The sequence below is a fragment of the Melanerpes formicivorus genome, unplaced genomic scaffold, assembly GCF_026170545.1.
Source record: "Melanerpes formicivorus ecotype bairdi unplaced genomic scaffold, bMelFor1.0.p_v2 SCAF_39, whole genome shotgun sequence".
In the NCBI taxonomy this organism is placed as follows: domain Eukaryota; kingdom Metazoa; phylum Chordata; class Aves; order Piciformes; family Picidae; genus Melanerpes; species Melanerpes formicivorus.
The window spans coordinates 4262297-4289074 of record NW_027142391.1 but is presented as its reverse complement, the minus strand read 5'-3'; the positions used below and the strand labels follow the sequence as shown (position 1 = coordinate 4289074).

General features: G+C 46.2%; 1 protein-coding gene across 3 annotated transcripts in view; it reads left to right on the top strand.

Moving 5' to 3' along the window:
* Positions 1-26778, top strand: part of RERE (arginine-glutamic acid dipeptide repeats) — a 266319-nt gene that overhangs the window by 31192 nt on the left and 208349 nt on the right. The window contains exon 1 of one of the 3 annotated variants that reach the window (XM_068158321.1): positions 21103-21291. The exons of the other annotated variants lie outside the window; for them this stretch is intronic. The gene's annotated coding sequence lies outside the window, so the exon portion shown is untranslated. Of the gene's footprint in view, positions 1-21102; positions 21292-26778 lie in introns of those variants that run through there. 3 annotated transcript variants of the gene reach the window in all.

Here is a 26778-nt window from a genome sequence, read left to right as displayed (position 1 = left end):
GATGGTTTTAGGGAAGGAATTTTGTATAAACATCCCTGCAGAGCTTTGTTCTCTGCTAATTTTAAAGCTCTCTGTTGAGGGGATTGTTTGTAAAGGAAACACTATCCAGCAGGCCAAGGCTACAATGGCTGAGAAGTACCTGCTCTTGAAATGGATACTGCTGCTTGCTTAAAATAAAACCCTTTTGGCATACATCAGACCAACTTGCACTGCAGTGGAAGCTGGATGAGTAATGCATCTTCAAGCATGGCAGTGACTCAGGGAAAGGTCAGGGCTTTCTCCTGGTTACATTTCAGTGCCAGATTCTAACTCGCTAGGATTACTTTCTGAACTTAGCTGTGATAATTGCAGCGTGCTTTATGGCTTGGTTTTTAGTCATGCAGTACCAGTGTGGTTTGATTCTTCTTCTTCTAGAGATATATCAGATAACTTGTAGTGGGGTATTCTGCATCTCTATCTTTAGAAACAAAACACTTCTCAGAGAAACACAGATGTTTGGGGTGGTTCAGCTTTGTGTTGAAGGAAGGTAATGCTTTCCTTTTGAGGCTGGTACCAGCCACCCACTGTTGTTCTTGAAAGGAGTTTCTCCACGAGCTGTTGGTATTTGAAGAGGAGTGACATAAGGTAGTGATAGGACTAGGGGGAATGATGTGAAGCTGGAGGTGGGGAGATTCAGGCTGGAGGTGAGGAGGAAGTTCTTTCCCGTGAGAGTGGTGAAGCCCTGGAATGGGTTGTCCAGGGAGGTGGTTGAGGCCCTGTCCCTGGAGGTGTTTAAGCCCAGGCTGGATGAGGCTGTGGCCAGGCTGATCTAGTGTGGGGTGTCCCTGCCCATGGCAGGGGGCTTGGAACTAGATGATCCTTGTGGTCCCTTCCAACCCTGACTGATTCTATGATACTGTAATCAGAAATGGTTGTGCCGAGAATGGCAGAGGTCTCTATCAATAATTTGAAAAGAATTAGTGAGGGCTCTGTTTGCTCTGCCTTCTGAATGAGTTGTGGCACAGTAAAGACAGCTCAAGTAAGGGTTTTCCTGGTGAAACCTGCCCTGTAGTTTGTGCCGTTGCAATGCCAATAATTCCTGGGCTTGATCCGTGATGCAAGCCAGAAAGAAGTGGTGACAGGCCATGGAAGCTAATCCGTGTGGTATGTGTAGGGGACAGCAGAGCTGTGGAAGGTTGCTGCACTGGCCATCTCTCCAGCATTAATAGTGGCTTGAATAACTGTCAGGAAAGGTCAGTCTTGCTGATCCAATGTGAGAGCTCCACAATCTTGTTAGCAGATACTACAGCACGCAAAAGAGGATTACGTACCAATAATGGTTCCTGGTGTATCTCTTCATTGCTCTCCAAAGGAGATTGGTTTGTTTTCAGGTGTAGGAATGACAAAATGCAAACTGGAGTTCACTTCTTTTCCTTAATAAAATGTACACTTCATGGAATGCTTGCAGTGTGCTCTTCCACATAACCTCCTAATGATGCACAGGCTTGCCCTGGCTTAAGGAGATTAAGGAATTAATGTCAAATTACAGACATAACTGCAAATAGTATTTGCTGTGTTCAGCAGGCAGGAGAGGCAGACAGTTGACAAACATGAAATGTGTTTTCAGGAGTTTGTTATTCTTACAGGAAGAATCCCAACTGTTACAAGAAATGTTAGTATGTGGAGAGGGCGTCTGAGGAGAAGACAGCGCTGGCCAGGGATGTTGTCCTTCTGTTCGGTGAGGATTTGGTGAAGGTCTAGGGAGGTTTTCCTCCTCCTCTACTCTGCCCTGGTGACACCATGCTGCAATACTCTGTCTGGTTTTGGGCTGCCTGATTCAAGAGACAGGGATCTTGCTGGAGAGTCCAAGGGAGAGCTACAAGGATGGCAAAAGAACTTGAACATCTCTTCCTATGGTGAAAGACTGAGAGACCTGAGGTTGTTTAGTCTGGAGAAGACAAGGTTGAGAGGGCATCTTATTGACATCTATAAACATCTGAGGGGTGGGTGTCAAGATGAGAGTGCCAGGCTCTCTTCTGTGGTGCCCACAGATAGGATAAGGAGCAATGGCTACAGCCCGGAACACAGGAGGTTCCACCTCAACATGAGGAGACCCTTCACTGTGAGGGTGCTGGAGCTCTGGAACAGGCTGCTCACAGAGATTGTGGAGTCATCTTCTCCAGAGATTTTCAAAACCTGCCTGGATGCTTTCCTGCGCGGCCTGCCCTAGCTGATCCTGCTTTGGCAGGGGGCTTGAACCAGATGATTTCCAGAGGACCCTTCCAGTGCCTACCATTCTGTGGTACAGGCAGAGCTGCTCAGTAGCTGGAGAGGTCTGTTCAGTTCTGCATCAGTTAGTTTCTTGCATGTCAGCAAAGTCTGGAGCAAAACAGTTTTGCAGGCGGTGTAGGTGTGCGTGCGCAGTGGGCTGGTTTTGGTGTGAGGTAATGATAAAAAGCCTAAGAAGATTGCCTGTGTTACATAATGCTAATGGAATTATGGTTGGATAAACACATTAATGGGAGGGAGGGAGGGAGAGAATGCACAGGCTTTAGCTGTGGGAGGTACAAATGTTGCCGCTGAAAGCCATGGCACAGTTCCTGAATGTGGTTTTAAATTCAGTGTAGCTGGTTGCAAGCAGCACCAAGTTTGAGTTTTCCTAGCTGTAAATGGCTTACCTTCATCTTTCTGGTTTGGTCAAGTGAAAGGAAAATGAGGTCTGAGGAAATGCTCTTCAGTAAGAGATGGGAAAGCACCCCAAGGTTACCTAACTGTCAGCTGAACTGCAGGTTTTATTTATATATATATTCATATTATTCTTTTCCCCCTCATGTGCACAGCAATTTGCTCACTTTCAGAATCAAGCAGTAGTGGTGCTACCAAAAGAATAGCTGATGCTAAACAAGTGGCCAGCTATTAATAATAATAATAAAAAACTAGGTTGGAAGAGACCTTCAAGATCATCGTGTCCAACCCATCAACCAATCCAACCCACCCAAACAGCTAACCCATGGCACCAAGCACCCCATCAAGTCTCCTCCTGAACGCCTCCAGTGATGGTGACTCCACCACCTCCCCAGGCAGCCCATTCCAATGGGCAATCACTCTCTCTGTGTAGAACTTCTTCCTAACATCCAACCTAAACCTCCCCTGGCACAGCCTGAGACTGTGTCCTCTTGTTCTGGTACTGGAGGCCCCTTTCAGGTACTAGAAGACCACTATAAGGTCTTCCCACAGCCTTCTTTTCTCCAGACTGAATAGCCTGAAGTTGCTTATTTCAGCACCCGAGTTCCTTAGCGTGTTTTCCACCTACTATTAACCCTCTGAATTAGGTGACCTAATTGTGGCCTTCCAGTATCTGAAGGGGGCCTACAGGAAGGCTGGGGAAGGACTTCTCAGGATCTCAGGTAGTGATAGGACTAGGGGGAATGGAATGAAGCTGGAGGTGGGGAGATTCAGGCTAGATGTGAGGAGGAGGTTCTTCCCCATGAGAGTGGTGAAGCCCTGGAATGGGTTGTCCAGGGAGGTGGTCGAGGCCCTGTCCCTGGAGGTGTTTAAGCCCAGGCTGGATGAGGCTCTGGCCAGCCTGCTCTAGTGTGGGGTGTCCCTGCCCATGGCAGGGGGGTTGGAACTAGATGATCCTTGTGGTCCCTCCCAACCCTGAATGATACTATGAACAAGGAATCTCCATTAAGAGATGTATTAGAGATGTGCAGGTATCAAAGGCTCTGGATAGATCTTCCAAGAGATGGTCATTTCAGCTTCTCTTCTCAAGTGTTTGTTGATCTTGGTTTTCAGAGGTAAACACAAGCATATAGAGGCACAAATTTCAAGCTCCAGATTGCTTCTTGCTCTGATAACTGTGAGGGAGCTGCAGACTTGGTGTGTGTAAAAGCATAGAGCTGCGAGCTGGAAATCTAGGAGATATGTTAGCTGTGTGTGACACTCAATTCAGACCTTCAAAGCTGTGATATTACAGCTTTTGTGGTTCAAAATGTCATCTTGCAGATGACATTATTTAACCCAGCAATGTTTTACATAGTTGGGCACTTGCTTCCCTCAGGATATTGCTAAAGATGGATTTCAGAATGATTGTATTTAAGGCTTAAGGTTAAGGGAACCTTAATCAGTGTCAAGAAACTGCTTTTATGGTCTGTATCATGGCCACCCCCACAGATGTGTTTCTGTCTGTGGAGAAGCCTACAGGTAGTGGCTATTTTGGGCTATTGAGCAAAACCAAGCAAAACTCTGAGGCAGGGTATCCCAGGGAGACACAGCTCAAACTTTAAATTACACTAAAGACCTGAGGAGTTTCAGTCAGAGCTGCTCTGTTCATAGAAAGGTTCGGGTTGGAAGTGACCTTGAAGATCATCTAGTTTCAACCCCTCTGCCATGGGCAGGGACACCTTCCACTAGCCCAGGTTGCTCAAGCCCTCATCTGGCCTGGCCTTGAACACCTCCAGGGAGGGGGCATGCATGACCTCCTTATATCTCTTTGAAAGCTAATTTGTGCTGGGAACTTCTTGCATCCTTTCTGTGAGGCAGTGTTTCTGCCTGTGCAGAAAATCCCTTTTCTAACTGTTTGGGGTTTTTTGTGTGTCCAAAATGTTTACTTTTCTAGCCATGTGCTTTTGTGTTGGAGGCACAAATTCTTTTCCTCTGCCCCTTTGGATTTTTATGAGCTTGTTCAAAAATAAAACCCAGTTTTGTTTAGACTTTTCTCCCATGTCTGACTTTGAAGGAAATGGTTGGTTGAAGGTGGCCCTGAATTAGTATGGTCCTTAGAGTCTCTGCAGTTACTGCCTGCGTCCTAAAGCAAAGTCCTCTGGAGATCTTGTTGAATCCCCTTAGATGAAGGGTGAATATCCTCTCCAAGAAAGATTAGAAGGATAATCATAGATTTTCTGAAACAGAAGATAGCTTTGCAGTATGAGATATGTGAGGAAAGCTCTAGAGCATGACCTTGTATGTTTACTTGCTTTTCTCTGCTAGAAAATGTGGTCCTCGGACAGGAGAGTGGAGTTGGTTGTGAGTGTGAAGGAAACACTCTCCTGCTCCTTGGTTAGGAACTGAAGTTGCCTTCACAGCTCACTAGAAATTGCTTATACTCTATGACTTGATCAGTCTTTTCAGTGATCAGTACAGTGTGGCCAGCAGGAGCAGGGAGGTCATTCTGCCCCTGTACACTGCACTGGTTAGGCCACTCCTTGAGTACTGTGTCCAGTTCTGGGCCCCTCAGTTTAGGAAGGAGGTTGACTTGCTGGAACGTGTCCAGAGAAGAGCAACAAAGTTGGTGAGGGCTTTGGAACACAAGCCCTATGAGGAAAGACTGAGGGAGCTGGGGTTGCTTAGCCTGGAGAAGAGGAGACTCAGGGGTGACCTTATTGCTCTCTACAACTACCTGAAGGGAGGTTGTAGCCAGGCAGATCTTGGTCTCTTCTCCCAGGCAGCCAGCACCAGAACAAGAGGACACAGTCTCAGGCTGTGCCAGGGGAGGTTCAGGTTGGATATTAGGAAGAAGTTCTACACAGAGAGAGTGATTGCCCATTGGAATGGGCTGCCTGGGGAGATGGTGGAGTCGCCGTCATTGGAGGTGTTCAGGAGGAGACTTGATGGGGTGCTTGGTGCCATGGGTTAGCTGTTTGGGTGGGTTGGATTGGTTGATGGGTTGGACATGATGATCTTGAAGGTCTCTTCCAACCTGGTTTGGTTTATTCTAAAATAAAGGTTTATTCTAAAGTAGACTTTGCTTACTATGGAGTGGTAAAACAAAAAGATTAAGTTCTGCAGTTTGGTTTTTCCATTGTTACTGTTGTTGGGGGGCTTTCTCTTTTCTTTCTCCTCCCAAGGGCTCAAATTTGGCTGAAATAAATCACCAAGAATTGAATTAAGCTCCTTATTAGATGCTCCTTCCTTCTGTCAGAGTTCACTTTGGCATGTACCTGCTTTAAGCAAAAAGTTTGTAACCAGTGGGTGAGGATTTAATGATGCATTTCTGCATGTAACTTAACCTCAGCTGAGACTGAAATGGTCTTCTTATATTAGGTTGACAACTAAGTGGGCTTTTAATTAACTGAAATCCTATGCCTTGAAATCTCTCACATGCAAATAATAATGAAACCCTCCAGTTTTATGGGGTTTTTGTTATGAATATATCCTGCCATAGGAATGGTGCCATACCTGTTCAGCTTTGTCTGAAGAAAGAGTTTTGATGTGGACACATGCATTACTTGATTAAAATCAAAGGATTTAATGCTGCTTGGGTCCTTTAAGGGCTTGCAGGAGTCACCTGATACCCAGAGATAAAAATATGTAGGGTTTTATTCAGGCTCTGTTTGTGCACACTGCCTTTCAAAAGGGTTCATATGTAGGGAAGGAGAGATGGAAGTTGCCCACGCCCTTGAGGTTTCAGATAAGAAGCTCATCTTGTTAGATGGTATAATCTTGAGATCAAATTTAGTAGCTTATGACACCCTTTAAGGCTGATAAGAATGGAAGGACCTGCATCTTGAAATGGTGAAAAGTAACTCCTAAAAATAGAATAGGAATAGACCAGGTTGGAAAAGACCTCAGAGATCATCAAGTCCAACCTATCATCCAACACCATCTAATCAACTAAACCGTGGCACCAAGTGCCTCATCCAGGCTCTTCTTAAACACCCCCAGTGATGGTGACTCCACCACCTCCCTGGGCAGCACATTCCAATGGCCAATCTCTTTCTGTGAAGAACTTCATCCTAACATCCATCCTAAACTTCCCCTGGCACAGCTTGAGACTGTGTCCTCTTGTTCTGGTGCTGCTTGCCTGGGAGAAGAGACCAACTCCCTCCTGACTACAACCCTCCCTTCAGGGAGTTGGAGAGAGCAAGAAGGTCTCCCCTGAGCTTCCTCTTTTCCAGGCTAAGCAACCCCAGCTCCCTCAGCCTCTCCTCACAGGGCCGTGCTCGAGGCCTCTCCCCAGCCTCATTGCCCTTCTCTGGACACATTCAAGAGTCTCAATAGTTGAATTGGCAGGATGTGACTGTTACTTAGTGTAATTCCATGAGTTAAAGTGCTTCAAGCAGTTAACTTACTGAGATTGTACAGAAAGGCCCATCTATTGGGGCCATCTGAGGGCTGGAGTATCTCTCCTGTGAGGATGGGCTGAGAGAGTTGGGTTTGTTTGTCTTGGAGAGGAAAAGGCTCTGGGGAGAGCTTGTGGCCTTTCAGTACTTAGGGTCTGATCAGAAATCTCAGGCCAGACTCTTTAGCTGGGTCTCTTGTGACAGGACAAGGCATGATGGGTTTGAACTGAAACAGGGAGATTCAAACTAGGGAGAGGAAGAAACTTTTCACACTGAGGGTGGCATGGCCCTGCCCCAGGTTGTCCAGAGAGGTGGTAGATGCCCCATTCCTGGAACCCTCCCAGGTGATGTTGTTTGGGGCTGTGAGCAACCTGTTGTAGTTGGGGATGTCCTTGCTCAGTGCAGGGGGTTGGGCTAGATAGCCTTTATTTGAAGGTCCCTTCCAACCCAAATGCTTCTGTGATTGTGTGATTTCCTGATTTCAATGATTAGATTTGCAGCTCTCTCACAGAGTGTGCATGGTTACAAAAGCATAGATTTATCCCCTGATGTCTGCAATATGCTGCTGTGTTTACTGATATACAACGGGTCTGCTCTCAGCTTCGGTGTTAAATCCCACAGGGCTCAGAAACCTGCAGGCAGCAGTGGTTTGAGCACTTGCAGTGAAGGAGTTCGTTGATGAGGAGCTGGCTCTAGAGGGCACTCCGAATCAATGCAGTGCTCTCCTTCAGCAGGCGAAGAGGAGGTTTCACTGAAGAAAAGCCATCCAAATCGCTGTGCATTCCTGCTGGCTCTCTCACCAGCCACATGGCCTCTCTGCAAGTTGGAAACACGAATATTGGGGTGGCCTGGAGAGTGGCTCTGGGAGATGAGTCTTAATTGTTTAGCTCTGGAGGGATTCCTTTGCAAGGCTCCCAAAACTCTGTGAGCTCCCAAGTCCTATCTGTTGTTTTCATGGGGACTTAAATAATTTGGGTGCTTAAGGTAACCTTCCAGGATTTTGGGGAATATAAATAAATGGATGAATGGTTCAGACTTCATGCCTGCTTTTCCCTCTCTTGGACAAGGGGTGAAATAGCTGCACTTTTGCCTCAATACACTCAAAGAGCAAGAAGCAGTGTCCTGACCTGCTGTGGTTTTCTTTCTAGCAGCTACTAATAATGGGTAGCAAAACATGTAACAACATAAATTCCACACTCAGATTTCACATAGGGATTCTTTTCCCCTGTTGTTTATAACCACCCCTGTAACACTCCCTCCTTTTTCTTACTTTCACACACACAGTCTGTGATCCTTTCCCAACCAGGTGACTGTCTCTGAAAGGGCATTTCCTGGTTGGAAATTGTAAAGCCTCAAAGTGCTGATATTTGTTTAGTGTTGGGGTTGCAGCATAGGGTAGGAGATGCCAGATGAAGGGCAACGAAGTTGGTGAGGGGTTTGGAACACAAGCCCTATGAGGAGAGGCTGAGGGAGCTGGGGCTGCTTAGCCTGGAGAGGAGGAGACTCAGGGGAGACCTTATTGCTCTCTACAACTACCTGAAGGGAGGTTGTAGACAGGCAGATCTTGGGCTCTTCTCCCAGGCAGCCAGCACCAGAACAAGAGGACACAGTCTCAGGCTGTGCCAGGGGAGGTTTAGGTTGGATGTTAGGAAGAAGTTCTATACAGAAAGAGAGATTGCCCATTGGAATGGGCTGCCTGGGGAGGTGGTAGAGTCACCATCACTGGAGGTGTTCAGGAGGAGACTTGATGGGGTGCTTGGTGCCATGGGTTAGTTGATTAGGTGGTGTTGGATTGGTTGATGGGTTGGACATGATGATCTTGAAGGTCTCTTCCAACCTGGTTTATTCTCTCCTTTCTGTTGTGGCAGTTGTGGCAGGATATATATCCATGGAGCAGCTGTATGTGGCCAAGGTGGAGAATGAGAAGTGCCAGTAGCCTTTCAGGGAGCATTTGGGTGTTGCTGGTCCTGGCTCTTGCTGTTGGAGTAACTTTCTAAGTGAAAAGTCCAACTCCTTTGAACAAGCAGTTCAAAATCTGAAAAGAAGGCCCTGGCAATCACTGGGTAAATGGAGGACAGGCTTCCAGGTCACTTAATTAGTAGCTTTTAAATAGCTTTTCCACTGTGCATGAGAACTGGTTCCCTAATGACTGAAGTCTCCCAGTTGTTTAAGGCCTTACCCAAGGCTGTAGCTGAAAAGTTCTTGGTTGGAGAATATTTGCATCTGCAAATTAAGTGTTTGTGCAGATTTCTCTTCTCCTTGCTGCTCTGGGGTGAGAATAGTGCATTTCTTTTGTAGCTGAAAAGAAAGTCTTCTTGTGACTGCTTGGTGTGTATGGTCATCCTGGTAGGTGCAGAATTAGGCTATGATTGTTGGAGCTCCCTTATTTCACTGTCCTAAATATACTTTGCCTTTTTATTCTGGAGCAGTAAAACTCTTTCCCCCTGAACACACACTCAGGTAATACAAATCTCATCGTTTTTACCTCTGACTTGAGTGCTGATGAGGGTAGTAATTGTTCCAGCCTAATGGAGAGTAAAACTTGTCTTCCATGTCAGTTATTAAATGTGGGAATTGCTGCAGGCTGTGGAAGAAAATATTTGATTTACAGTGCAGCCCTGTGGAAGGCTATAATGCAAGAGCTGTATAGATTTGTTTGGTATAAAAGCTTCATTTAAGAGAAGCAGCAGCAGCCTACTACCCCATTCCTGCTTGTGATTCCTATTTTAGTAGGCTGAGGCCCAGTGTGGTGATTTGTGTGGTGTAATGATGGTAATTCAGAGCTGGCAGATGACTTGTCTATAATTTCCAGCCTTTCTCAGCGATGCAGCTTCTTATCAGCACAGTTAACAGGAGCTGAACTGTCTGTAATAGAGGGAGTTTCCCTCCTTTTTCAAGTGAAAGGTGAAAGTTATTACAAGCTTGTCTGTTGGCTTTTGTTAGCACTGAAGGGTGCTTTGGCCATTTGCACCTTATTGCTGTTGACATATTTTTCTACTTAACGTGGTGAGCAGTTGTTTAATTGGAAAAGCTGTTACTTCTCTTGATCCTGACTTCAGTGAAAATCAATGTCATCTCTGCAGTCTGAACTAATAGGAATCAAACTCACTGAAGGATGAAAATGGTTTAATCAAGAGAGCCATCTTAAAGGTTAGTTAAAAACCCAACCCCCCCACCCCCCAAAATGTAACACCTCCACCCAAGCTCTGAAACCAATGGGCAAAACGTGGTGCTTCCTGCCTTGAGTTGGACTAATGGAGGGAAAGGAGCAGAAATTTTAATCTGGAATGGATGTAGTGATAATCTTGGGAGCTGTTTGATTTCAGAGTCTTGCCTTTGAAACACCATCTCCTCGATATATCTTCAGCCTTTGGATGAACTGACAGAAATGAGGTCTAATGATGGGTTTCTTTGTAGAGGGAGCCATGAAAGGCACTTTCTGTTCGTTCCAAGAATGGAATCAAACAGGCTTGTCAGGCTTGTTCTTGACCTCATTTGTCCAGTGAGGTCTGGTTACTTAAAATCTATTGCAGCGCTGGCTGTTGGTACCCAAAGTGTAGATTTCATAGAGAATGAAGCAGAAGGGGAACAGCATAGTTTGTGGCTCACTCCTCTGGACAAATGTAGGTGGTGTTGGGGTTGAATTGATGTCTTGTAACCCCTTGAATTGGGTAATGGACTAAGCAATCATTGCTTACATGCCTGTGAAGGGAGGATGTGGAGTATACTTCGTGTTGCTTTCTTGAAACGGCATTCACTGTTAATATTTAACCACTCTTAACAACTGTGCTTTATAAATGAGCCTGAAAATACAGGCTTTGATTCCAGTCAGTTAGCTTCCCCCTCTTCTCTAAGCTTCATTCAGTTGATTTATATATATATAGGTGTGTATTTTTTTCCCCCTGTTGGTTCACTCCTGGCAAGTCCCTGCTTAATATATTTTAGAGCCTTGACTTGTGCTGGGGGCTGGCATCTTCAGGGAGGTTAAACGTGTTGCAGTGTGACCTTTTCATCTGTGTTTTAGGGGGGAGGGCACTAGTTCATCTCTGTGTGGCTAGGTGACTGAAGTTCCATGTGATTGAAAAGCTTCTTTCTGAAACTTGATGACTGGAGGTTATTAGAAACAGGAACGAAATCGGATAATGGAGCCTGTGTTCTCTGGCTGCTTAATGATGGCTCTGAGGGGAAACTGGAGCTAGGTGTGACTTTTAAATTATATTTTCACCTCTTGATATGCCACCCCTGACACACAGAGATCCCAAAAAAGCAAGGCAGTGGATTTTTATCTCAGGAGGAAGTTGTCTGCCAAGCTTTAATACGAGTGTTATTAATGGATTATTAATGAACTGCTGAGGTGTATGTGTGTACTTTCTCCTGATAAAAACACCAGCATGAAAATTCAGCAGCTCCTGTCACTCATCTCGTCAAAGCCGAGACACTGTGCTCAGCAGAGAACGAGATGACAGCTCATTGACTAAACAAAGAACAGCTTCAAGGTTGTGTGCATCGCACGGCAGAAGGTCTGCCTGCGCTCCCCTGCATTTTTGTGCGCTCGGCAGAGTTTCTGTGCTGCTTTAGGTCGTGTCTGGCTTAATGAATCCAGTTGTTGGCTGGAGTGGGAACTAAGCGCGTTAAAGAACTTCCTGTGATGTTGGTTAACTCTGTGCCGTGTGGTGCTTGAGTGCTGCGTTCAGACGGGCTGCTGTCAGCACTTCAGGGGAAAAGGGAAGGCTTCAAATGCGCAATACCGAAGCGAAGTCTTCACGTAGGCTTTGTGGTTTCCTCGAATTTCCTGTGGGTCGGGTTTCTACCGTTCCTTCTAGGAGTCTGCCACTAGATGGCACACCGCAGCTTGACCATCTCACCTGACGAAGAAATGCGCCCTGCTTGCTCTCCAGCCCTTGTTGACAGAAGTTTTCTGATGTTGCTATGCACTGGCTTTAAAGCTGCTTGTTTGTTCCGTGGGAAAGTTGCCTCACATGATCTGCAACTCACGGCCTCCTTTTGTCCGGGAGCGTTTGTTTCTGGTGCATGTTTAATGGGGAACGTGTCAGTGTTTTCTTATATGGACGCTTGTTTTGTGGAAACCTTCCTCTGGGTGTGTGACAGAGTATTGTCACACGAATGGGATTTTGAAGCCCTTGGTGTGTTTTGGCTGTGATTTCATGTGGAATGCCGTTAGGAAAACGTGCATTGTTTTGACACACAGCACAGAGCCGGTTTGTGTTTAAATATACAGCAGGATCCTTTTATTTGAGAGAGTGTTTGATAAGCTCGTGTAAACCGTGCTTACCTACTGCCACCTCTTCATCTACAGCTGGAGAAATATTGTGAAACTCGTTCTGACAGGCCTTCTGGACCATTAATTGCTTGATATTAGCTTTCAAGAATCTGCTGCTTCCTTTTAGTTCACTTAAAGCATCTGTGTAGGAGGCTGAAGACTGCTGTGTGAGACACGTTCCTACATCAGAGAAAGCTCATCTGTTTGAGAAACAAATCAAAATAAGCTGAGTCCAGCAAACTGCTCCTGTAATTTGGGTGATTTAAGGAAGGTCATGCTGCACTCTGAGCAATGCAGTTTTGAACTTAGCTCTTTATCAAGTCTTTCAAAGTGTAAAGAGACCTTTCTCAGAAGGATCAAAGGTTTAGAGTGTAATTGTAGTAGGCCGTAGCATGGTCAAGGCAGATAGATGCCTAGCACTTGGTTTCAGTTCTGGGTCTGGTGTGTTTGTGGTGGGTTGTGGGGTGGTTTTCTTTGTTGTGTGTTGGTGTTTGGGGTTTTTTGGTGGGTGGGGGGGGAGAGGGACCAGCCCCTTTGCTTGAGCTTATACCAGGGAATGTATCACTTTGTGCTCTATTCAGACTGGGAAGTGCTCAGGTTCAAAACTGCCTGTGTCATGCTCCAGCAGGGCAAGTGGCAGCTCTGAATTCTCTGTTCCATTTTTACCATCTCCTTGCAACTCCCTCATGGCCCAAAGCAATTTGGGGCTAGTCTCTTTACTTTAGCTTCTAACCTGGAATGTTTCACATTATGTCTGTGTGCACAAGTATCAGTTTTTGACAGGAAACACACTTTATTCCTACGAGGGGGAAACTACCTTGTTTCCTGACTTCTATGAATTTGTGGAGGGAAAAGGAGACAAAGAATAAACTAAGAACCTTCACAGGATTACATGTTTTGGAGGATTGTGGAGGTGTGTGGAGGAGCAGCGTCTGAATTAATTTCAGGCATTGGTATCTTCTCCCCGAGTTTGAGGAAATCAAGAACTCCTTCCTTGTGTAACTGAACTGCAGTCATGTGGCTTCAGACTGCTAACATTTGTTCAAGGTTGTAGTAGAAACTTCCTGTTTTTAGAGCTTATCTCCCCGTCTGGAGGGAAGGATTATTATAGGTACGGTCACATCCTGTGGTTATTGTCACTTCAAGACAACAAGTCTATTGAATTATCTGAAGCTTTGGAATGTGAAAGCGATTACCGTGCTAAAAACCTGTGAGCTGTAATCACATTTCCCATCTCCGCTGTGATTTCAGTGGAAGGCTGTAAATCCACTGCAAGTTTTACATATGTTAGTTCCATTTCTGCTCCACTTGGTGCCTTGAGAAAAGCCTCTCGGTGAAGAATCTATCTTGCTTTCGGAGGGAAGGTTGTGAAGGCAGCATTTGGCAGTCATTTCCTTTTAGCCTGTGAGTATGAGCATGCTTTATATTATAATAGTTTAAACATACCACAGGCTGTTGATAGAGGTATCAAGTTTTCCATTCCCAAAGTTCCTCTGAGTTGAAACTGGAGGGAAGAACAGGCAAACTTCCGTTGTTTTACAGCTGCTTTGATAGAGCTACAAAAGCTGTGTTTGCTTACTTCTTCCTTCCCTCCTTTTCTTTGGCTTTCCCCCTCCTCCTCTTCCTCCTGTCTGCATTTAACTCTTGAGGCTTTTAGTTTGTTTGCTTTTTTTTTATATTCAGCTGAGAACAAATGGTGTCTTGGGGTTTTATAAATCCACTTACTAGACTTCTCAAGCATGTAAATTTTTCCTCTTAAATGACTTCCCTTCCTGACAAATAGTTGGGTTTTTTTTTTTCCCCTTGCTTAACGCCTTCTGAAATAAATCATAGTATCATTTAGGGTGGGAAGGGACCACAAGGATCATCTAGTTCCAACCCCCCTGCCATGGGCAGGGACACCCCACACTAGATCAGCCTGGCCAGAGCCTCATCCAGCCTGCTCTTAAACACCTCCAGGGACGGGGCCTCGACCACCTCCCTGGACAACCCATTCCAGGGTCTCACCACTCTCATGGTGAAGAACCTCCTCCTCACATCCAGCCTGAATCTCCCCACCTCCAGCTTCATTCCATTCCCCCTAGTCCTATCACTACCTGAGATCCTGAGAATTCCTTCCCCAGCCTTCCTGTAGCCCCCTTCAGATACTGGAAGGCCACAATTAGGTCACCTTGGAGCCTTCTCTTCTGCAGACTGAACAGCCCCAATTCCTTCAGTCTGTCCTCATAGGAGAGGTGCTCCAGCCCTCTGACCATCCTTGTGGCCCTTCTCTGGACACGCTCCAGCACCTCCACATCCCTGTAAATCAAATTTGAGAGGCTGCTGAACAGGTTGATGTCTTGTCACAAGTACCACAAAGTCTGTCAGACACAATAGATGCTGAGATTCATGGAATTGTTTAGGTTGGAAGGAACCTTAAAGATCATTTAGTTCCAGCCAAGGGCAGGGACACCTTCCACTAGACCAGCTTGCTGGTCCCCTGCTCCCTGGCCTTGAACACTTCCAGGGAGGGGGCATCCATAACCTCTCTGGGCAGCTTGTTCCACTGTAAAGAATTTGGATTTTGTTTTAACATTCTTGCCTTACACTGCACCATTCTGTAACTTGGAGTTTCCCAGAGCAGGGACTTCCTACATCCTACATGTGTGAATTTTAAGCTGTGGTCCTTAAAGCGAAGAAGAAACAAGCCAGAGGAGAAATAATGGGGGGGGGGGGGGGCAGAGAGGGGAAGAAAAGTGATGTCTAGGATTTGCAGACCTGAACTTTTGAGCTGAAATTTGTCTTGCCTGGTTTGTTCTCAGTTCCGGATATGAAAGCTGTAGCTGGGTTTCAAGTTACTTGTCTCACTACTTGTTCCCTGGTAGCTTGGTCACAGTATCCCAGCTGAGTTTATTACACTTTGTACTTACCTAGGCACTTAAAAGCTTTTGTTTTAAAATCTTGCCAAGCTACTGCATTCCTCAGCTTGTTCATTTTTTGTTTCTTTTCTTTTTCTACTCCCTCCTTTCTGTTGAAGAGAAGTGTATTGTCACTCTGGCTGAATTTTGTTCTTGTTAGGGGTGCAGCTCTTTTAGAGAGCATTGCCCTTGAATTAAGTTAACTGTAAATAGAAAATGCTGCTTCCCCTTCTCTGCTTCTGTTACTTTTCTCTTGACCTTTTGGTGTGGCACACTGAAGCCTGGTTCCAAGGGTTTGCAGAGCTGTCAGAATTGAGTCTTCAACACTTGCAGGGGGGAGGAATGGGAGAAGGGTGAGGCTTGACCCTGCTGTGAACGTTCACTTCATTGTATGTAGACCTGAGATTGAACTCGATGAACTGGGCCATGCTGGCTGTTTAGTGTGGGGGTTTTTTATTGTGGGGTGTGTTTGTGTGTGTGTGGTGGTTTGATGTTTCTTCGTTGTTCTCTCACAGCACTTCCTATGCTTGGCCTTCCTGTGAAATGCTGAGATCTCACATGCTAGCATGTGAATTGCCCAAGCCTTCACAGCTCCCCAAGGCAGCAACTTTTGTTTTTCCCCTTCCTACTGTGCCAGAAATGCTGTGTGAATCTAAGATTAAAAAAATAACTGACCAGATGCCTTGCAACAGCATGTAGAATGGCCTCATGCAGACTTCACCCCCTTGAAGCACCCACAGCATTTCATTGGCGGTGTTACAGGCTCTGGTTAGGCTGAGAGGGATTCTGAGGCAGTGTGTTTTTACCTAGTGACCAGCAATTGTATTTACTAGTAGCAAGTGGCATCAGTGCACAGGTCTGAGGATTTGTTTGTTTGTCATCTTTAGAGGATTTTTGTTTGTTTGTGCTCTTGAGACTTGTGCCTCTTGTCAGGTGAAGTTTGGTCCAACAGTGCTACCTTACAGGGTGGCTGTTGGTGGCCGTTGCTGGTGGCAGTTAAGAGCAACGGCAGTGCCTGGCGTTCCTGGGTCTGAGAGTGGTTAAAATGAGGTTGAAGATCCTTGAACTTTACTGTGCTTGATAGTCATCCTTCCTCTGGGCACTGATGTGTCAGGATGTAAGGACTTAGAGCTTGGTTGGAGGTCTTCTGAAGCAAGAAGCCGAACGCTAAGTAAGTGCAGAAAAGGAGGCATAGTTCTTGAACCATGAAGTGGATGACAGCATTAACTCACTTGAGCAAGTTCTGGGTTAGATGCTGTGTAGATAGAGGCTTGGAGGGGCAAAAAACCTCTCACCCCAACTGGTAACAACATCCTAAAACAAAACACCCCCAGCAAAACAAACCAACCAAAATTGAAGCCAACAAAAGAAGCTCCAAACCTCTGAAGGTTCGTGGCCTGTAAAGGGCACAGGTTCTGTTTGGGGATTTGAGAGAGGCAAGGGAATGGTTGATCCAAATTCCAGCAGTTCTATGCTAAATTAAAATAGCTCTGCTATGATTCATGTGCTGATTTTGAAGAACCACTGCCTGCTGTATGTGTAAATGTGGTGGAGCCAAGTGGACAGGGCTGTGTTTAACTGTGTGCAGAGTTTACAGTCTCTCCTTAGGCAGACTTGGATTACAGAATGAAATGGCCCTTTGATTATGTTGAGGCAATAATAACATTGCACTGAATTTCCTCTTGGAGATGACGTGTTAGCAGTGTGGAAAAGCACCTTTGTGGAGTGAGTTGTAGCTGAATTAATGCTGTTGTAGCTGAATCAGTTCTGTGGCAGGAAGCTGCTTAAAACCTAGTCCACATTTCAGGAGTATTCACTTGGTGCTCACACGTCTACGAGTGTAGGTAAGGTTTGTCCTGCTTGAAGCAGGCCTGAGGAACCAGGACAGCAGTGAAGTGCCTTGTCAAGAGCTGGGTATCAGTTATTCACTGCTGTGTTTGTACTAATAAAACAGTCTGTTATTTGCAAAGGAAGAAAACATCACCTCTAACCTGACCAAAGGTTTTGTGTTTAGAATAGGTAGAGCCTGGATGCTTTGATGTTGAATTGAAAACAAACAGAAACTGGTAACAAACACTCGCTGCTCCTGTTCTGAGCAGTTTAAGGTGACCTTTCATGTTAGCAGCCCAGCCTGTTTCCTCTCCTCTGCTGAGGAATCTTCAGTTGACCGTTGGCCTCAGGAATTCTCTGGCTCTTTTTCAGTTTAAACTGCCTCTGCTTCAGGCTTTTTGTTTAACCGGAGGTATCGCTGTTGTTTTGGCTGGGAATAGAGTGAAAGGGAAATTTCTGATGAGGACTGGAATTAAGTGACACACAAGAAAAACAGTGCTGTGGCAATAATATGAAGCTGTTAGCTTGTTCTCAGGCTCCCTTCCTCTCTCCTCCTCCCCCCGCCCCCCGCCCCGGCCAATGTCAAACCCAAAGGGAGAGCTTGATGTGCGTGAAGCTCTGACTACACTGTTAAGTCTCATTTTAAAAATAGGTTCGGCTTAGCAGGGGTTTAATGTGTTACACTTGTTGCTTGCCTAAGCTGGGAAGTGGTGTTACATTAGCTTTTAGAAAACACTTGGCCTGGCACGCATCTCCGTGTGGTGCTAAAAGTAAGTTTAGGGCTCCTTTTTGTGGAGGGTTTGTGCAACTAGAGCGTTCTTGTGCAAGCTAGAGAGTTCTTGAACCTGCTTGCACGGGATGAGTGAACTGCATGACTTCAGTGAGCTGTCTTGAAGTGTTTGTGGGACCTCTTTGCCTTGGTTGTCTCTTAAAAAGTTAATTTACCCATTTCATCTCCGTGATCTCATTAAGTCTGTTTACGGTTAGTTTGTGTTTCAAGCGCATCCGTAGCTGGTAGACCTGAAACTGTTCCTGTGGAGCAGTTTTTCTAGTGGGTGAAATCTTTATGCATGCTCGATGGCTAATTGTGTCAGAAGAAGGGGAGAAGGCTGCTGATGGATAGATCTTGTGGCTTGGAGGGAGTATATCCGTACTTAATAGTACGCCTGCATTTGATATTCCTCAAATATGGTAGGAGTCTTGCACAAAGTGATGAATTATTCCTGTTTGTTATGAATAGTACGTCTAGAAAGCAGCAGATTTTACAGCCCTTTGAAGATACACTGTCTGTCACTTCTCAGTGCTCAATCTTTCATGAGCTGAAGTGCGTAGGTACAGTACACAAAGTGTTACAGGATTCATGGAAAGCACTGAAAACCCAAAGCTGCGAGTGAATGGCTGCTTCCCCGTTCCTGGCTGCAGGAGAAGGTGTACCTGGTGTATGTGTACGTGCCTTCAAGCAATGCCAGGAATTACTGACAGCGAGTCAAAGCTTTATTCTTTTCAGATTTCCAGCTTCTGTTGTTTGTTGTCACGACCTCAGTGTTTCTTCAACTAGGTGTTCTATTTAATTATAATGTTTATAATAAATATCAGCTCCCTCGGCTGCGTGCTTAGGCCTGCAGCATGCCGAGTGCTTTGCTTGTAACTGCATCCCTTGTCTCAGTTCATTATCTGTTAATGGTACTCAACATGACAGGGTTGTTTTGATAAATGGAGCCTGCCAGGAAAGCTGGGCTGGATTTTGCAGGCGGAGGAATGAGCTGTATTTCATTGTGTAGCACCCGCTAACTGGTGCACGCTGGACCAAACACATGTGTGAGGTCTCTTAGCAGTTTTTGTCCAGTGAATCACCGCTCAAGCCCCCTTTAGGTCTCATTCATTGCCTCACCCTTGTGGAGGTGCTTTTTTTTCCTGAGTAGCCTTGATGGGTTTTGTGTATGTGTAACTCACTTTACACCACCCCCCCCCCCCCCTTTCCACACAGGCACTCTTTTGGTGTTGATGCTGAAGGAAACGCTGGTCTAAGTTTGTAACGCTGTGAGTGGCAAGGGTGTGTTTTATGGCCAAGAAAAGATTTTAATCTCTCATAATCCATTTCATAAAGACAAGAATGAAAAAAAAAGGAAAGGAGGGGAAAAAAAAAAACCCCAGTCCCTCTTGCAAAATGGAGCTGGAGGCTGTGCTCTGTGCATGTGGTTTTTATTTTAGTCTGTGAAATGGGGGCAGATCTCTGTATCTCATAGGAAAGCCAATTAGTGAAAGTTCAGTTGTTTCTGATGTCAGTGATTGAATGCTGTGGCTGCTCTGTTCATTCAAGAATCTCCAATATGCTGTACAAAACCAGATGGGGCTTCAGATGATTTCACTGCCATCTACCACACTGCTGAATTCTGAAGCTGCTTTGCAAGACAGTGCCTGAGATCCAAGAATGCTCACCACTTCTCTTGCTGTGTTCAAACTGCTGGATGCTGCGCTCTGCGCTGTTTGAACAACTTTCATCCTAATGGGATACAAAAAGGAAGAAAAGTATGCAGATATGCTCTTGGATTATTTTTTTTTTCTTCTCTCTTAATTTGAGTGCATTTTCCCAATATAGCCTGGCTTTCTGGATGGGTGATCCAAGCTGGCTGGGTCATCTGCCCTAAAGGGAGAAGGTGTTTTTAAACAAATATCCTCAAACAGGATATATTTTTTTTCTTCCTTCAAATAACTGGAGCTTGGCCTGACTTAACTCGCTGCTGGAAAGCTCTTTTGGAAGTCATTAGAAGTAAACCCTGATTTAAATACACACTGGAGCAGCGAGTTCCTTTCACTGATTTGCCAGGTGCGGGGCCACATTTGCTTAGAAACTTGAAGTGAGGATAAACACAGTGTGGTTGCTTTGTACTGACTTGGGGATTGAATTTCAGCTCAGGCAGGTTTTGGAGCTCTCGCACGGCTACTTGGTTACAAAGCTTATTTTGAACCAGTTCTTTTAGGGGATGGGCTCTAGTGGGGAAGCTGTTGTACAGGGACAAGTGGTGTGCACCGGCTTCAATTTGTATTGATCACAGCAGCCTCGTGGTGTGGCAGAGGCATGAGAATTAATCAGCTCCTTTAGGGGCATTTGGCAGCTGCTTCTAGGAGGTGCAGAATAAAATTTTGAAGTTGGCTCTTTGTTTCCTGAAGGACCTGGGTGCTGTGCTGCAAAACGTGGTGGGAATAGCTGTGGATAAAGGGAGGGAAAAGACACAACTCCAAACGGCAGCAGGAAATAAGTTGGCAGACGGTACTTGAGGGTGTTGCTCTAATTAGCTGAACCTTGAATAGTATTATTTTTATCTTTTAAGGTTGCTCTGTAAAAACCAACCCTGAGAAGGTGTGCTCCTTTATTTTATAGCTCTAATACAGCTGAAATACTGCTGCGTGGCTAGGAACTGGATTTGCTTGGCAGGGAAGAAGTGTACGTTGCCCTCGGGTAATGGATTACATAGATGGCTTGTTTTGCATGTTATTCTGCAAGGGAAATAGCAAAGCTTTGCTCTAAAATTAAGTCGATACCAGCAGCTGAAAGGTCATGGTTGTGGTGTTAAAGAAGAGTGCAAGACAGCGAGATGCAGGCAAGTTAGGGGTTTGCGTGAAGACACAGAGTAAGAGGTAAGTAGTCATTATTATTTAAAATTGCCAATTAAATGCAATTAGAAGGAACATGTTTTTGCTGAGCAGATGAATTTCTCGCTCTAATGGGGGGAGGGAGGACGTCGTAGAAAGGATTTTCAACAAAATGGCTTTCTAATTGAACACGCTGCCACCAGCACAGCCTTGTGGAGCCGCGGCTCGTACCGTGACCCTGGCCAGGCAGCTCTTTCTTACCCATCTTAGGCGCGAATGCCGTGTGTGAAGGGTTCCCTCCACCCCTCGGTTTATCTGCATTTTCCCCACCCCCTGTGTGTTTTGATCCGCGGCCGTGGAGCCGAGGCGGGCCGGCAGCATTAACATTCCCGGCTGCAGCTCGGCGCTGAGCAGCTGAGCACTCCCGGGGATGCTTTCGCCTCCTTCATATCTTGCTTGCAGATGCATTTTCTAGCTGACCACGCTATTAAAGAGCTGCCATCAATCACGGGGCTCCCGGTTCCGGCTCGGCTGAGCGGGGAGGAGGCAGAGGCGGGCCGCCGCCGGGGGAAGGAGCGTGTGTCTCCGTCTGCCTGCCTGCGCCCCGCCGCCTGCACCGGGGGAGCGGCGGCGCCGGGCCGGGCCGGTGCGTGAGAGCCGGGCGGGGCGCGGTGGGTACCGGGGATGGCGGGGTACGGGACCGGCGGGGCAGGGCGGCGGGCGGGTTCTGTACTGGGTTTGCCCCCCGCACCGCTGCCTCCCGGGGCCGGGCGGGGGTCGGTGGCAGCAGCATGTGGCGGGGCCGCGCTGCTGAGGTGAGGGGGCGGCCGGGAGCTGGGGCGGGGGGCGGCGGCAGCGGGCCCGGGAGACGCCGCTCGCTCCGCCGCCTGCTCCGCACCCCGGCCCAGCTGCTCGGCGGCGAGGCGCAGGGGCCTCCTTTTGTTCACCAACTGCGCCGTCTCGTCGCCCCCGGCCCCGCTTCCTCCCGTCCTCTGCCCTCCCCTGCTCCGCTGCGCGGGGGCCGCCGCGGGAAGGAGCGTGGGGCGGGGTGCTGGGATCAGGCTGTGACCGTGGGGATTGCCCGGCCTCTGCCTGCGCCCGGGACCCTCGGGTGAGTGCTCGGACAGCGGCGGTGGGCAGAGAAGGGGCACGGACTCTGCTTCTGGCAGCTAGAGCTACGAGGGTCAGCGGAGCAGCTCCCCAGCCAGGGGTGATGCGTGACTTGGTGCCTTACGCGTACAAGTTGTTTCCAGGAGGAAGGCTGTGAAGGTTGCTCCTAAAGTTGACTGAGCCAGTGATAACACAGCAAGCACCTGGATGGAGAAGCCTGACTTCAGTCTCTCCGCTTTTGGTTGCTCCAGTTTTGTGGGTTTTTTTTTTGTGGTCACAAAAAGTTGAGTCCCCTCGGTCGGTGAGGTGATAGTTTCTACTGGCCTGGAAAGTTCAGGATGCTGGGAGTCTGCAGGGCGTTCTTTCCATAACAAATGCTTCACCTCTGTGTCCTGAATACGAACAGCGAAGCTGAACAGAGTGCTGGGTTTAATTCTGGGTTTTTTAAAGCAGAGGAGATAAGCAGATAAGGCTTGCATTTCCCTTATCCTGTAAGAAAGCACTTTTTCCCTGCACTTGAGAAAATGGAATGCCTTTGAAGTACTAATTGGTACGGCGTGTGGTGTAACTTTTTTTCCCCCCCTCCCTTTCTTTTTTTAGCCACGTTTAATGGTGTTTTAAGATAGTGACAGGAGACCTGCTTGGCCACTTTGTTTCCTGAGGAAGAAACCAGCTCTGCTTTGTTTTGCAATTGGTTTTAAGCTCCTCTTGAGTACATGTGGCTTTGCACGGCATGGGGCATTGTGTCACTGGATGGCCTCCTCGCAGCCATATGGGGCTGCTTTAATTGATGGTGGATGGAGATGGCAGTTGACAAGGAGACTTAATTTATTATTATTCCCCCCCCAAGCTTAACGTTATTGTCAGGCTCGAAGGAAAGGAAAGCGCAGAGTGGAAATCTAGTGGAGTGTGGTTTCAAATGCTCCACCGCTATGTTTCTTCTGGGAACTCGGTTTAAAGTAAACTGGATTTAAAACCCTACAGACCAACACTGTTCCAATGTAAAGCCGTTAATCTGCAGGCAATTAGTTCCAGACGTGCAACCAGCTCGGCGTTTTTGTCAGTTTTTGTTCCTCCAGTCGTGTTTTTGAATGCTCTTTGCCTAGTGACTATCACCAGACAGACGTTTCAGATGCTTAACAGCAAGTTGAGAGCTGTGGAGGAGCCACATTTCAAGGCTTTTCTTTTTTTTTTATTTGAAATTATTATTTATTTTATTTGTTTTTCCAACCCTGTAATTTAGGAGTGTTTAAACTATTTTACAAAGATCTCTGGGACCAGTGAAAGGTGGTTTTGAGTCCAGAGCACTTGAGTGCTTATTGTACTCTGGCAGGCTGGGTGCTTGGCAGGCAGTTCTTGAACTGTTATTTGATCTGGCTGCACGATAGATTTGACTAGGATTACACAATTTCCCCCCCCTCCCCGTGGCTGTTTGAAAGTGATGCATCAGCGAGTGTTGTTCAAGAGCATATTTTAAGACATGAACTGCGTGTATTCAGTTTAACCACGCTTCCAGAGAAAGGCAGTTAAGAATTTGTCTTGTTTTGTGGTTAGGATTTATGAATTGAGGCGAGGGCTGACGTAATCTAGCCTACCACTTCCTTTGTGTGTGTTTTATAGTTGATAGTGCTTTGTTTTACTTAAAATAGCCAGTACTGTTTCTGAATTGCTCCTCTGGACTCCTTTATGCTGTGTCCTTCACACAGTCACAGAGCCATAGGAGTTGGAAGGGACTTCCTGGAGATCATCTAGTCCAACCCTCTTGCCAGAGCAGGGTCACCTAGAGCAGGTTGCTCAGGACCTTATCCAGCAAGGTTTGGAATGATTCCAGAGATGGAGACTTCACCACCTTTCTGGGCAGCCTCTTCCAGTGCACTGCCACCCTCGAAGTAAAAAAAGTTCCTCCTCATGTTTAGATGGAACTTTGTGTTCAAGTTTGTGCCTCTTATCCCTTGTCCTGTCACTGGGCACCACCGACAAAAGCCTGGCCCCATCCTCCTGACACCCACCCTTGAAGTACCAATAAGCACTGAGATCCCCTTCAGTCTTCCCATCTGCAGGCAAAAACGCCCCAAGCCCCTCAGCCTTCCACAGAAGCAGGCAACTTGTTCAAGTTGTGTGATTTTTTTGCCTCTTGGAGGAAATGGTTCCCTTTTTCACTGAGGTTCGGTGAATTGCTTGCGTGCTAAGTAGATGAGACTTTAATTTTAATTAACATAGTGATGTGTACAGCTGTTCTGTCAGGATGCATCGATTGCCTTGGCAATTTTACTACAAGTTGTAGAGACTCTCATGGTGTGTCTCACCCCCTCTTTTGTTTACTTTTATTTATGTGAAGGTGACGAGATGGGGCTTTTGTTTCCTGATGTGAGTGGTTAATAGCTCCTCTGCTAGAGAGATTTGCTTGGTGGTTGGTTTTTTTGTGTGTGTGGAGAAGAAAAGGAGCTATTTATTATTAAACTAATCCCAAGCCTTGTTTTTTGGCTCGAAGAGGGTTATGGTACTCCTTGTTTTGCTTGAGAGAAGCCAGGAGGAATTCCTTCCTTCCTAATTGTGCAGGGTCAGTGGTGTTTTCTTTCTGGTGTACTGTGAATGAATTCCTGCTGTAGTGGGTGACGTGTAGGTGAAGCACTTAGAGGCTGATTTTTACTCTCTTATCTGGAAAACACCCAAACCACTTTTTAAGTGTATAAAAATGCCATTCCTTTTGGCAGCAGAGAGGAAGAATTTCCATAGTGCTGAATGTGAATCTGTAGCATCGATAGTCGATGGCATGAATCTTTAAACCGAGTTTTCTCATCTCTTTGTGCAGAGCACTGAAGGCTGCACTGCAGGAGGGGTGGTTTAGGGAGGAAGGGCTGTGTCAGGGAAACTGGAATCAGTTGGCATTGTTCGTGTCATGTCAACTGGACCTTGCTTAGCCTTGCTCTGGTTTACTCTTTCTCATGTTGGTGTGTCTGTTTCTGACAGGGCAAACCTCTCTTGAAGAAAGCAAAAGCCTGTAATGATGTAAGAGCCAAGGAATAAGAAACAGGACACATGGAAAACTTCCTCTAAGTTAGCTGTGTGCTATGAAAACAAAATCATGAAGCATCTTTAAAGGCATCAGAGGGAAATCTGTGGGGTTTTTTTTGTACATTCACTTCCTTAATAGAAGTGAAATTCTTTCCAGAAGAGTGGACAAAAGTGATATTTATTCCAGAGTTTGCCTGGGGTAGTGATTGGAGTTCTGACCTTTGGATACAAAGTGAGAACAAATGGTGTTGAAAAATGTAAATGATTAAAACAAGCTGGCCCTTGCTTAGGAAACTTTTCCTTGTCAAGTTTTGCCAAGAAAAGATCTTGGGGTTTGGAGAAACATTTCACTACTGAATAAATATTTGATTGTGATGTGTAGATTCTCTCAGAGCCACATGTGGTTGTTTGGTCTCTCTTTTTTTTTTTTCCCCTCCCCTGTGATGGTGGGGTTGGAATTCAGGGCTGCTTTTTTTTCTAATGGTAGAAAGAAATGGTGGCTGGAAATTGAACATGGACACATTGCTGTGCCCTTCTCTTAGGAAGTGGTGGCCAATTGTGAGAGCAAACTTGGTTTGGGTAGGCTTCTCTGCAAATGGATGTGGCTGGCGTTGTCGTGTGAGATGACAAAGCAGTGTGAAACAACCAGTCTGCATTGTGTTGGTATCAGCTCCTGGAAGTTGTGTGCTTGCACATCTTACAGCAAAAGGCTGTGCTGAGACTGGAACAGGTTGCCCATGGATGTCCCTTCCCTGGAGGTATCACAGTAGTATCAGTCAGGGTTGGAAGGGACCACAAGGATCATCCAGTTCCAACCCCCCTGCCATGGGCAGGGACACCCCACACTAGAGCAGCAAGGCCAGGCTGGATGAGGCCTTGAGCAACCTGAGCTAGTGGGAGGAGTTCCTGCCCATGGTGGGGGGGGTTGGAACTAGATGATCTTTGGGGTACCTTCCAACCCAGACCATTCCATCAATCTATGAATAGGGCAGCTTTTACTGAAATCCTTTACTCAAGCAAAGCAATCCTGGTACAGAGGCATTGCTACTTCTGCAGCACCAGTTTCATACGTGAAATGCATTTTGCCTAAAGTGCTGATAGGACTTTTCCTGAAACTGGCAATAAAAAACCCAAAGCTTTGGTTTTTGGCAGTGTTTCTTTCTGAACTTGCTTATTTGTGGAGATCAAAATCACTTGGTTTTGAAATAAAGCTGATTTTTTTTTGTTAGCAGGCAGTAAGTGTTTTGGCAGCATCTGGAGTTTGATAAGCCTTTATTCTGCTTAGATGCTTGAAGTTTAAAAGCATGTAGTAGTTTGAAGGTTATTGTCAGGTTCTGTGTGTTAATCTTGTTTGGGAAGATCAGGGCCCTCTATTTTGATGATTGCTGGCCACTGGAGAAGGTGCAGGGAGTTTTGCCATTCCACTGGGCATTGTAATCCCTAGTTCTGTAATCTCTGTTCTTGTTCTTCTGGCTAGTAAAATGATGGCAGTGAAACATTCTCGAACTTAAAGATGATGCAGCTTTAGGTGCTTCACTGGAGAGGTTTCAGCCTGTTAATCTGCTCAGTCTATAAAAACCAACATATTTACCTAACCCAGGACCAATATGTTACTTCCTCTGCCTGTGGAAAGTTCACAGCCTTTCCCTTTTTGCCAGCAGCTCTCCCTCCCCCTCCACCCCCCTGTATATTGTTTGGAAACCCAGCAGAGAGCAGTAGGTGTTGTAACCCCGGGCATGAGCTGGACCTGGGAATTCAGTTATTTGTTTTTTTTCCATGTTGTGAAGTTTCTTGGGTTTAGTTGGTGACTGATGACTGAAAGTGGCCTCAGCAGGTAGCTAAACCACGAGACAATATGAAAATGACAGAGCTGTAATAGAAGAGTCAACACAATTCAGGCACTTACAGTTGGAGAGTTTCTTTTTTCAGCTTGACGTTGTAACAGATCCCTGTAGAATTTATTCTTCCAGGCAGTCAAAACATACTCTCTGTGCTCCATTTCCTATTG